Below are 12,017 nucleotides of genomic sequence, written 5' to 3' on the forward strand. Positions count from 1 at the left end.
AAACAAACATTTATTACAAAGTCAATCTTACAATAATTGATTGGCTCTAGGGCACCTACTCTAACAAAACGTATGAAGACGCTATATCGTATCCATATTCCGTTAAATGGCTTAAAGCCATGAAATCTGAGATGGACTTTATGTACTAGAACTAGGTATGGTCTCTGGTGGATCCACCTGAAGGGGCAAAACACATAGGGTGTAAATGAGTCTTCAAGAAGAAGACTGACATGGATGCCAAGGTGTATACCTATAAGGCATGACTGGTTGCCAAAGGTTTCAAACAAATTCATGGCATTGACCATGAAGAAACCTTTTCGTTGGTTGCCAATATTAAATCCATCTAGATTATGCTTGCGATTGCTGCATATCATGACTATGAGATTTGGCAAATGGATGTCAAAACGGCTTTCCTGAATAGAAACCTCGAAGAGGATATCTGATGTGTGTTTCCTACAACATGCAAATGTAGCAAGTATACTAGTCGCATAAGTAATATAATGATGAGTGAGTATCGTTCCCACGAGGATTGTTGCTAAGCACTAAGTTTTCTACCGTTCTCAAGTTGAAGAAATCGAATTCTTTTTGGATTAAAGGGAGCAATTAAAACTATGATTAAAACAAAATTTTACTAAAATAAACTTAAACTATGGAAGCAAGCTTTAAACGGGATAAAATCAATTCAAACAAACGGGTAGGGTTTTTACTTCATTCGGACTCTATGGGTTAAACTTTAAGAATTAAACTAAATTCAGATTCTCGTGCATTGATTGTAAATCGAACTCTCTAAAGTGTCCAACATACCTTCTCAGGCTATGTTGTTCTACTCTTCCCTATTAACCTTCCGCACCCAACAAAATGAAAGTTAATAAATCTAAGTTCATTAAGCACAAGAATCGTAGATTGATTTCATCAGTTCTTGAATCTATCTCTAGCATCCAATAATACAACGGTGATTACCCAAGATGCTTAACATAAATTATCTCTCGATCTCATTATGTTCATCACATACAAACAATAAAAACAGAATAATCACACAATCAACGCAAAATCATATGAAATTAATAATCATCCATTTTCTAACCCATTAGAATCCGAACTACATCAAAACCCTAACCCAAAATAGGTTAGTTCATGGCTAAATCAATAAAACAATTAAAAGAAATGAAAAACTCCAGGTTCAACATAATGGATACAAAAGAAAAGGAAAAGAATCTCCCCAATTTGATGAATCCACTGGTTTCCTCGAATCTTCCAACCTTGTACTTTCTCAGAATTTATTTTACCCAATGTACTTCGCCGCGGCGAAGAATAATCTTCTCGCCCCGTCGAAGTCTGGAGTATTTTTCCTTCCTTGCATTAGCTGAACTTCACCTGAAACACCCAAAACACACAATTAAAAAGAATCAAAAGCATTCAACACACTGAATTAAAAATAGAAACAAAATTTAAAACATTTGGGTTGCCTCCCAAAAGCGCTTGGTATAGTCGTAAGCTCGACTCTCTCCATTTTTCACGTCGTCTAGACCATCCAGTCATCACATCCTTGACATCCCTTGTGCTCGAGCTTCTTTTGTTGATGATCTTTTTCACATAGTGGTCTTGTTTTGGAGTTTACCACCCATTTCCATCCCTTAGTCATTACTTTGGGTGGTTCGACCTCTTCCACTGACTGTTTTCCATTTTCTTGACTTTCCCCTCACCCTTTTTGAGCTAGAGATCCTTTCCTGTGAAACACAATCTCTCTCGACTGTGGCTTATCTCAGAATTTTGTGCCATCCCTTTTGTTATGGTCCTCACTCTCGAACTGATTCGGTTTGACAATGTAGCTCTAATTTCCATCTAGATTGTCCAGTTGGAAGGTTTCACTCTTGCCTGGTCACCATATCGATTTTTCAAACAGACTCTTGTTTAGGTGGAGCTCTCGTTGACAAGGAACATAAACGTATTTCTTCATCTGCATCCTCATGATCAACTTCCCTTCTTGACGTCGATTAAAGCTCTTCTGGTCGCCAGAAATGGTCATCCCAAGATAAGAGGAATCTCTTTGTCTTCATCCATCCAACACAAAGAAATCCGCAGGAAAAATAAACTTGGTCACCTAACCAACACATCCTCCACAATGCCCCTAGTATGCTTTATTGATCGATCTGCAAGTTGCAGCATATGTTGTCGGCTTTACTTTCACCAATGTCCTAGTTTCCTGAAACAGAAAAAGGCATAAGTTTAATGCTAGCACCTAAATCACAATACCCCATCAACATAATATCCCTATGATACAAGGAATAGTAAAACTCCCTGGATCGTTATGCTTCGGGGGTAAATTCTTCTGGAGAATGGCACTAACATTCCTCCGTAACATCACCGTTTCTCCTCATCTTCTACACTGTCCTTTTGTTCGAAGGATTTCCTTAAGGAACTTCGCGTACTTGGCATCTGCTGCATGCATCTGCAAAAGGAATGTTAATGTGCAATTTTTTAAAAATTTCAATAAATTTTAAAAATTGCTTATCCTAATTTTTCTTCTTCAATCTCTGAGGAAAAGTACGGGTGGTTGTGGTGCCAACTCTGGTGGTATCTCGGGGAATGGCAATTTCTCTCTTCTCTTTTGCCTTTCATCCTCTTCTTGTTCTCTTCCTCCCAACCGCTTGTTTTTCATCCACTTCCTCTTAATATTCCTCCTTTCAGTTTCTTTCTTTCCAGCTTGTTCAACCTCTTCCAAAACTGTCCCACTCCTCAAAATTATGGCATTTGCTTGCTCACGTGGGTTAGTGACTATATTGCTTGTAAGAACCCTGCGGTCTCTCATTTAGCTTCTTCTCGGCCAATTGGCCCATCTGTACCTCAAGATTTCAAATGGTGCCCCTTGATTTTCTAAAATTTCGTCCTCGTCTCATTCAATAACTCCCGTGGTCTCCTGCATAATTTCCCAAACTGTCTTCCAACTTTGTCATCTTGGATCTCCCGGTTGATATTCACCCCTGGTTGGTTATTTGGAACTGTCCTTGGTTCCATTGATTATTTTGCTGGTTCTGATTGCCCCAAGCCAATTTGATGATTTCTCCACTCGGATGTATGTTGGAATACGGGTTGTTTGGTTGCCTCTGATTTCCTCCCAATAGTTCACTTGCTCGTTGATGAAGATACGAAGCAAATGTGTTCCCCACTTGACACTTGCTGCTCACATGGTTCCCTGCACAAAAATCACAAGTTATTGAGGTATTTGAATGGAGTTTATCTCATACTTCCCACTATTTCTGAAGTGCCGTGAGTTGGGCTGAGATGGCTGTAAAGCATCAACTTCATGAGACCGAATTTTCTTGGTATTGCTCCTCCATTGGTCTTTGATAGTTGTTGCTTGCCAAAACCTCAAGCAACTCATAAGCCTCCTCTAGTGCCCTTATTCTGCAAGCTCCTCCGCTGCGCATCCACCATGGTTTGCACTTACCCATCAGTCCAGTTGAAAGTTTGGACTTGAAGCCAATTGGCAACCCATGGTGTGGACATTTCCTCATCAATTCGTGTCCTCTCCCAAGCCTCATACCTGACTCGGATCTTTTGTAGAAATGATGTGATACATTTCTTAGTTTTGCTGATTTTGCTGAGGAAAGAACTTAGTCAGGAACTCTGTGCTAGATCATTCCAAGTTGGTGTAGTCCCTGCTGGTAGTGCCATTACCACCCCTTAGCTTTATCCCCGAGAATGGGAATAACCTCAACCTAATGGGGTCATCTGACACTCCGTTTGACTTGAAGGTGTCACAAATTTCCAAGAAAGTTCGCAATATGCTGATTTGGATCTTCCTTCAAATCACCATTAAACTTACCGACTGCTGGATCTCTATGTTTGCCGGCTTAATCTCAAAGTTGTTGGCTTGCAACCATATGTAACGCCCCCACTTGAGGTACGTAGTTTGCTTCTTCTTTTGCTCTTTGTTGAGTTGATTATTATTTTTTTGGCCTTTGAGTGTATGTTTGAACCTTGCCTTGATATTGGTTGAAAATAGAAGAAGTTTAGTGTTTCCGGCTTCGCCGGGGCGAAGAATAATCTTCGTCGCGGCGAAGAGGTGTTGTAGCCCACGGGGAAGCTGCTGGACAGTTTCGCCGCGGCGACGTGCCAACCAAAATGTTTGTTAAGTTTTAGATTTTTCTTCCTAAGGGCAATTTGACCATTCTACCCCTAATATAGTGGAAAAGTGGGAGTAAATTGAAAGGCTTTTTCATGGAGATATTTATGTGGTGTGGTTTTGTAATGAATCAAAGGATATATATGGAGTTCCTAAGGAAGAGTAAGGGCAAATGGAAGGCTGTGCATAAATGTTTTAAAAGGAATTAAGTCATTGCAAAACCCTTCATTCTTCTTCTTCTCCATCGCCATCTCCTTTCTTATTTCCTCTCAATTTCTCTTTCTTTGTAAGGGACTTTTAGAGGGCTTTTGGAGCGGTTTGGGATAGAAAATCAATCTAAGGCATCCTAAAGGTGGATTCTTGCTTTGGATGTTGAAGTTTTGTGAGATTTTGTGTATATTTGAATATTGAGCTTTTGCTGATTGTTTATTGTTTTTAAGGTAGAGAAAAGTCAACCAAACCAAGGAAGTAGTGCTAGTGGATCTCTCCATCACAGGTAATTATATCCCAACCAAGTGGAGATTTTGAGAATTCTCTTGTTAGGGTTTTAATAGCAATTATGTATGTATTGTTGTTACATGTTTATGCTATGTTATGAGTCTCAAATGGAGATTATTATGCTTGATTTTCTACATTTACATGGAGAAATGAGATGTGGGGTTGGAAAGTAGTTTGAGATGAATTGAGGATATCGAGAAATCCTTTTTGGAAGTGTTATTCTTGGCAGGAATTATGGCTATGTGAGGGAGTTTTCTCTCCCCATTTTGTATGGTTAGAGAAAGACATAGAATCATTGTTATAGTAGAGTTTTATTATGCACTTGAGTTGTTTGATGAAATGCCTAATAAGTTTTGAGTATGAGTAGTGAACCTTAATTCTTGCAACATTGCATGTTGGCATTTCATAAGTGCTTAGTGGAGATGAAACCATCCATATGCATTAATTGTGCATTGAGAATGACTATAGAAAGAGTAGAAAACTTGTGTGTAGGCACTTGCTCTAGAGTAGAGAACTTTGTGAATGCACTACTCTAAGGGTAGAGAGATGAAAGTGCTATGAAAGAGTATATGAACGGGTTGTGCTTTGTGATCAGTCACCCGATAGCTATTAGAAACGGGTTGATGCTTTGTGATCGTCACCCATAGTTATTGAAACGTGTTGTGCTTTGGATCATCCACCCGGAAGTCATGAGAAACGGGTAGGTGCTTTGTGATCTCCCCCGATGTTATGAAACCGATAGTGTGCTTTGTGATCCCCACTCGTAGCTCATTAAGACGGGTTGGTGCTGTGTGAACTCCACCCGACAGTCATGAAGATGTGGATGGCGCTGTGTGAAGGCCATCCGGTCGTACTTCCGTAAGATGAGGCCATGACGTTTAGTAGAAAACAATAGAAAGAGTGTTGAGAAGAGCTAAGAGAATACTTACGGGGAAATAGACATAGGGGGTTTACTTACTGAGCATTATTTTGTGCTCACCCCATCATTTTCCTTTTGTGGATGCAGGATCTAGGTGATAATGCGTCGAGGGCGTCGGCAAGCGGGAGCAATAGCTACACTGTTTCCCCTGTTTTTGTTTTTTTTTAAGTGCATTTTGTAAATATGCTCTTTGTGTATAAAAGACTTAGTACATATAATAAAAAGAAAGTTTTGGGCCCATTTTCTATTATTATATGCATGCATTGTACTAGTTTTACAACAGTTTGTTTACACCGTAGCCTAGTAATACTCAACCCACTGCCATTAAACCTGGGACTGAGAATTCCTTAATTGTCCTGTTCTCTTGGTTCTGCCATTTCAACAACTATTCTTCTTTTCAACCACTATATCCTCCTTTCTTTCCTCTTCTCTCTCTGTAAGTCGTTTGGTGGTTCTTCAATCTCAAATCGACAGGAACCCCTGTTGACTTCTCCTTTTTCGCATAAACTGCACAGAATTAATGCAAGAAAGTGAGATCACAAACCAACTGAAAATTAAAACAAAAATTAAAACTTCAATCTAGCTAAACTATAGAAAAACTCAATGTTAAACTTAAAAACTCATCCACGGCAACAGAGCCAAAAACTTATGCGTGCAAACCTCAATCAAAATTCAGTCAATAAACCCAAACTTGAAGCAATGCTTAACATTTCTCAACAATAAAAATGCAACAATCCAATTCGCATCATTGATTTATACAATTCATCATCGGCAAAAACAATCAAACTAAAAAAAAATAATGAAAGTTCAAAAATTCCTAATTTTCCTACCCCCAAACAAAAGATGACATTGTCCCCAATGTCCCATTATGCATAAATTTGGAAAAAAAAAAAAAAAAAAACAAAGGTACGAGAAAATTCCCTGGTTAATCCGTGAAGTGTCTGTGTCTCTCCACATTGCACACTTTGTCATCACCCAACATCTGTCAAAACAAAAGAACAATGGTGTCCATTGTGTTAGCAAAAATTCACAAACTAAATTGAAAATATTACATCCTAATCTCGTCCTTGCAACAACTACAACTTAAAAGAAAATGAAACAACTAAAACAACTACACAAATCCAAAACAAAAATAAGAGTTGAGTTTAATGTTTGAAATGAAAAACCAATTCAACTAAACAAATGAAAATAAATACAACAACACAGGTGTTCCGGCTCTCATTCTTCGCCTCCCTCGTCTTCCTCTTCTTCCTCTTCTGATTCGGAGCCCATTCACTCATCTGAATCCCAGTCGGCCTATTGGAATCCTGAAGTGTCAACGTTGAGCTTGTTAAAGCTACTCTTCTGCATCTCATACATCATGTGGGTCTGCTCAACCAACCAATCCTGACGTTTTGTCATCCGTTTCATCAAACTCATCATTTACTGCATCATCTCTTTATGTGTAGCTGTGGAGCTGGAGGATGTGACAAGGCCTTGTGTGGTTCTCTGCCGTTTTGTTCCTGCCCTTGGTTGATCAGCTTCTGGACGTTCAAGATGCTTCTAAAAATAATCTGAATCGAGGATAGGGGCAGCATGAATACATTGCTCATCATCTCCTACCTTGGCTCTTGCTCTAATGCACAAGGCTGTGATGAGATGTGGGAAAGAATAACTTGATCGCCCTGGTTTGGCGGCATGATGAATGTTGTTAAAGATAATTCTTCCCATATCGATACTCTTTCCTGTGGCAATGGAATAAAGCAGTAATGCTTTTTCGTAAGTTACTTTGCTATAGTGCGTTTCCGGCATCAACTTTGCACTAACAAAATACTGCCACACTCGAGCAACCGGTGTCAAAGAAGTTCCCTTAATGGTCTTCTTTTGTTTCTTTGACACTGACCAAGTTGCATCCAGTTTTGCAATGACCAGAGGAATGATACTATCCTCAAACTGTGTCCCCCTAAACCTTCCGTACTCATCCTGATCAAATCTAGGCAGGTTGTAAAACTTATTGATCTCATCTGCTGTAAAAGGCACATCAACCCCTCTTACAAATGCAAAACCCTCGTCACAATCCGGGAGGTTGGCATAAAACTCCCTTACTAGCGGCTCTACAGCCAGTTGTGCAGGAGCACTCATGAACAGTTCTGATCGTCTCCCTCGACTCCAATCCAACGCCTGACTCGCGGTCAATCCGCGCTCAGGAATAAAGCCCTTATCTCTTCTTTGGATAGCCCCTTGATATCGTTTCTGGGCCTCTTCATTCACAAAACGGCTATCCACTTTCTTTCCTTTTCCCTTTCCTTTGTATGGCAACTTAATTTTGGGTGCCATTTCTTATAATCCAATTCACAACACAACCCAAAAATTCAAGCCTAGGTTCCCCACACAACCAATTCAAACCTGAAAAAGAAAATGAACAACACTTCCAAAAATCTACAATCGGACCCCCAAACTTCGGTTTCTCTGAATTCAACAACACACTCCAAAACTCAACACCCACACTTCTTAAAATCACAACATGCACAATAAATCCTTCTTCAACAAAATCCAACTCACAAAATTTGCAACTCAACCAAAAATAAATTTTTCAGATCTACAACTTAGAACTTGAAATTTTGCGAAAATGAGTTTAGGGAACTTGAGATCTTACCAATATGAAGGATTATTCGCCACCAATTTACTCAAAATCAGCCCAGATTGGAAAGCCCCAAATTTCTTGAACTTGAAATTTTAGTGAAATTTTCGAAAAATTTGTTGTTGAAATGAGTTGTTTTGGTGTTTAGGAAGGTTAAGGAGTGAAAAATTTGGTTGGAAAAGCACTTGGGAGGCAAAGGATTGAGATTGGAAAATTTTTCTCTCAAAAATATTTGAAAAAATGCGTGAAAAATGAAAAGCCAAAGTAAGTTTATATAGAAAACAGTCTTCGCCGCGGCGAAGTTCTTCATTCATGAACACGAATTTAAACCCAGGTTTCGCCGCGGCAAAGAAAAATACTTCACCGGGGCGAAAAAATACAGTGGCTAATCGCCGCAGTGAGAAAAAAACTTCGCCGCGGCGAAATTTCCTTAGAAAAATTTCGTCCAACCTTCTTCGCCAGGGCGATAAAATACAGTAGCTATCACAAATTTTCAGGTTGCTTCGCCTCGGCGAAGTCTGGGACTTTTCAGAATTTAATTTTACTCAATGTACTTCGCCGCGGCGAAGAATAATTCTTCGCCCCGGCGAAGTCTGGAGTATTTTCCTTCCTTGCATTAGCTGAAACTTCACCTGAAACACCCAAAAACACACAAATTAAAAAGAATCAAAAGCATTCAACACACTGAATTAAAAAATAGAAGAACAAAAATTTAAAACATTTGGGTTGCCTCCCAAGAAGCGCTTGGTTATAGTCGGTAAGCTCGACTCTCTCAATTTTTCACGTCAGTCTAGACCATCCAAGTACATCACATCCCTTGACATTCCCTTGTGCTCGAGCTTCTTTTGTTGATGATCTTTTTCACATAGTGGTCTTGTTGAGAGTTTCACCACCCATTTCCATCCCTTAGTCATTACTTTGGTGGTTCGACTCTTCTCACTGACTGTTTTCCATTTTCTTGACTTTCCCTCACCCTTTTTGAGCTAAGAGATCCTTTCCTTGTGAAAACACAATCTCGACTGTGGCTTATCTCAGAATTTTGTGCCATCCCTTTTGTTATGGTCCTCACTCTCGAACTGATTCGGTTTGACAATGTAGCTCTTAATTTCCACTCTAGGATTGTCCAGTTGGAAGGTTTCACTCTTTGCCTGGTCCACCATATCGATTTTCAAACACGACTCTTGTTTAGGTGGAGCTCTCGTTGATTCAAGGACATTAAACGTTATTTCTTCATCTTGCATCCTCATGATCAACTTCCCTTCTTGAACGTCGATTAAAGCTCTTCTGGTCGCCAGAAATGGTCATCCCAAGATAAGAGGAATCTCTTTGTCTTCATCCATATCCAACACAAAGAAATCCGCAGGAAAAATAAACTTGGTCACCTTAACCAACACATCCTCCACAATGCCCCTAGGATGCTTTATTGATCGATCTGCAAGTTGCAAGCATATGGTTGTCGGCTTTACTTCACCAATTCCTAGTTTCCTGAAAACAGAAAAAGGCATAAGGTTAATGCTAGCACCTAAATCACATAAAACCCGATCAAACATAATATCTCCTATGATACAAGGAATAGTAAAACTCCCTGGATCTTTGAGCTTCGGGGGTAAATTCTTCTGGAGAATGGCACTACATTCCTCCGTAAGCATCACCGTTTCCTCATCTTCTAACTTCCTTTTGTTCGAAAGGATTTCCTTAAGGAACTTCGCGTAGCTTGGCATCTGCTGCAATGCATCTGCAAAAGGAATGTTAATGTGCAATTTTTTAAAAATTTCAATAAATTTTAAAAATTGCTTATCCTAATTTTTCTTCTTCAATCTCTGAGGAAAAGGTACGGGTGGAGTGTGATGTGCCAACTCTGGTGGTATCTCGGGGAATGGCAATTTCTCCTTTCTCTTTTGCCTTTCATCCTTCTTCTTGTTCTCTTCCTCCAAACCGCTTGGTTTTTCATCAACTACAATCTCTTCATCAACTTCCTTTTCAGATTCTTCCTTTTCAATTTCTTTCTTTCCAGCTTGTTCAACCTCTTCCAAAACTGTCCCACTCCTCAAAATTATGGCATTTGCTTGCTCACGTGGGTTAGTGACTATATTGCTTGGTAAGGAACCCTGCGGTCTCTCATTTAGCTTCTCGGCCAATTGGCCCATCTGTACCTCAAGATTTCAAATGGATGCCCCTTGATTTCTAAAATTCGTCCTCGTCTCATTCATAAATCCCGTGGTTTTTCCCCCCCCCCCCCCCCCTCCTGCATAAATTTCCCAACATGTCTTCCACTTTGTCACTCTTGGACTCCCGTTGATTATTCACCCCTGGTTTGGTTTATTGGCACTGTCCTTGTGGTTCCATTGATTATTTTGCTGGTTCTGATTGCCCCAAGCCAGATTTTGATGATTTCTCCACCTCGGATTGTATGTGTTGGAATACGGGTTGTTTGGGTTGCCTCTGATTTCCTGCCAAGTAGTTCACTTGCTCCGTTGATGAAGACAACGAAGCAAATGTGTTCCCCACTTGACACTTGCTGCTCACATGGTTCCCTGCACAAAATCACAAGTTAGTTAGGTGTTTGAATGGAGTTTATCTACATACTTCCCAACTATTTCTGAAGTGCCGTGAGTTGGGCTGAGATGGCTGTGAAAGCATCAACTTCATGAGACCCGCAGTTTTCTTGGTATTGCTCTCTTCATTTGGTCTTGATAGTTTGTGCTTGCCAAAACCTCAAGCACTCATAAGCTCCTCTAGTGTCTTATTCTGCAAAGCTCCTCCCGATGCTGCATCCACCATGGTTGTCACGTTACCCATCATCCATGTGTAAAGTTTGGCTTGAAGCCAAATTGGCAACCCATGGTGTGACATTTCCTCATCAATTCCTTGTACCTCTCCCAAGCCTCATATCCTGACTCGGATTCCTTTGTAGAAATGATGTGATATCATTTCTTAGTTTTGCTGATTTTGCTGGAGAAAGACACTTAGTCGGAACTTCGTGTGCTAGATCATTCCAAGTTGTGATAGTCCCTGCTGGTAGTGCCATTAACCACCCCTTAGCTTTATCCCCCCAATGAGAATGGGAATAACCTCACCTAATGGGTCATCTGACACTCCGTTTGACTTGAAGGTGTCACAAATTTCCAGAAGTTCGCAATATGCTGATTTGGATCTTCCTTCAAATCACCATTAAACTTACCGACTGCTGGATCATCTGAATGATTTGCCGGCTTAATCTCATTTTGTTGGCTTGCACCATAGGTAACGCCCCACTTGAGGTACGTAGTTAATGCTTCTTCTTTTTGCTCTTTTTGAGTGGATTCTTATTGTTTTTGTTGGCCTTTTAGTGATATGTTAAAGCACTGGAATTGCCTGATATTGGGGAAATATTATGAAGAAAAAAGTATATGTTGGGATGTTCAGGCTTGCTAGGCCTGCGGCGTCGTACAGGCGATATGTCTAATTCTTCGTCGCGGTCGAAGAAAACAAAGGTGCTATGTCTACCAGCGGGAAGTCTGCGGACGTTCAGCCGCGGCGATCCGTGGCCCATCCAAACATGCTTCTGTCTTACCGTTTTAGATATAATTGTCAACTCTACTCCTAGAGGGAAGGCACATTGCGAGCCACTCTACCCCTAATCATGTAGAAGCAGCTAAATACAAGCGAAATATTGAGAGCTGTTAGAGAAGAGATGCATATAAAGTAGCATTTCAATGTGGTATGTTATGGGGAGTGTTTCGCGTCAGAAGTAACGATATAGAGAGTTCCTAAGGACTGTCAAGGGAACAGGGAAGGGATTGCAAATATGTGCAAAGAAATAGTAAGATACAATCGCTAAACATTATTCTTCATTAGTGAAACCACAGTGGTCG

General features: G+C 40.2%; 1 non-coding gene across 1 annotated transcript; it reads left to right on the forward strand.

Annotated features, from left to right (window-relative positions):
• The first annotated feature begins 10,999 nt into the window (after positions 1-10,999).
• LOC116121019 lies at positions 11,000-11,104 on the forward strand. Its single transcript, XR_004126638.1, has one exon. It is a non-coding gene; the product is annotated as a small nucleolar RNA R71 (small nucleolar RNA).
• The last annotated feature ends 913 nt before the right edge of the window (positions 11,105-12,017 follow it).

The sequence above is a fragment of the Pistacia vera genome, unplaced genomic scaffold, assembly GCF_008641045.1.
Source record: "Pistacia vera cultivar Batoury unplaced genomic scaffold, PisVer_v2 Contig955, whole genome shotgun sequence".
NCBI lineage: Eukaryota > Viridiplantae > Streptophyta > Magnoliopsida > Sapindales > Anacardiaceae > Pistacia > Pistacia vera.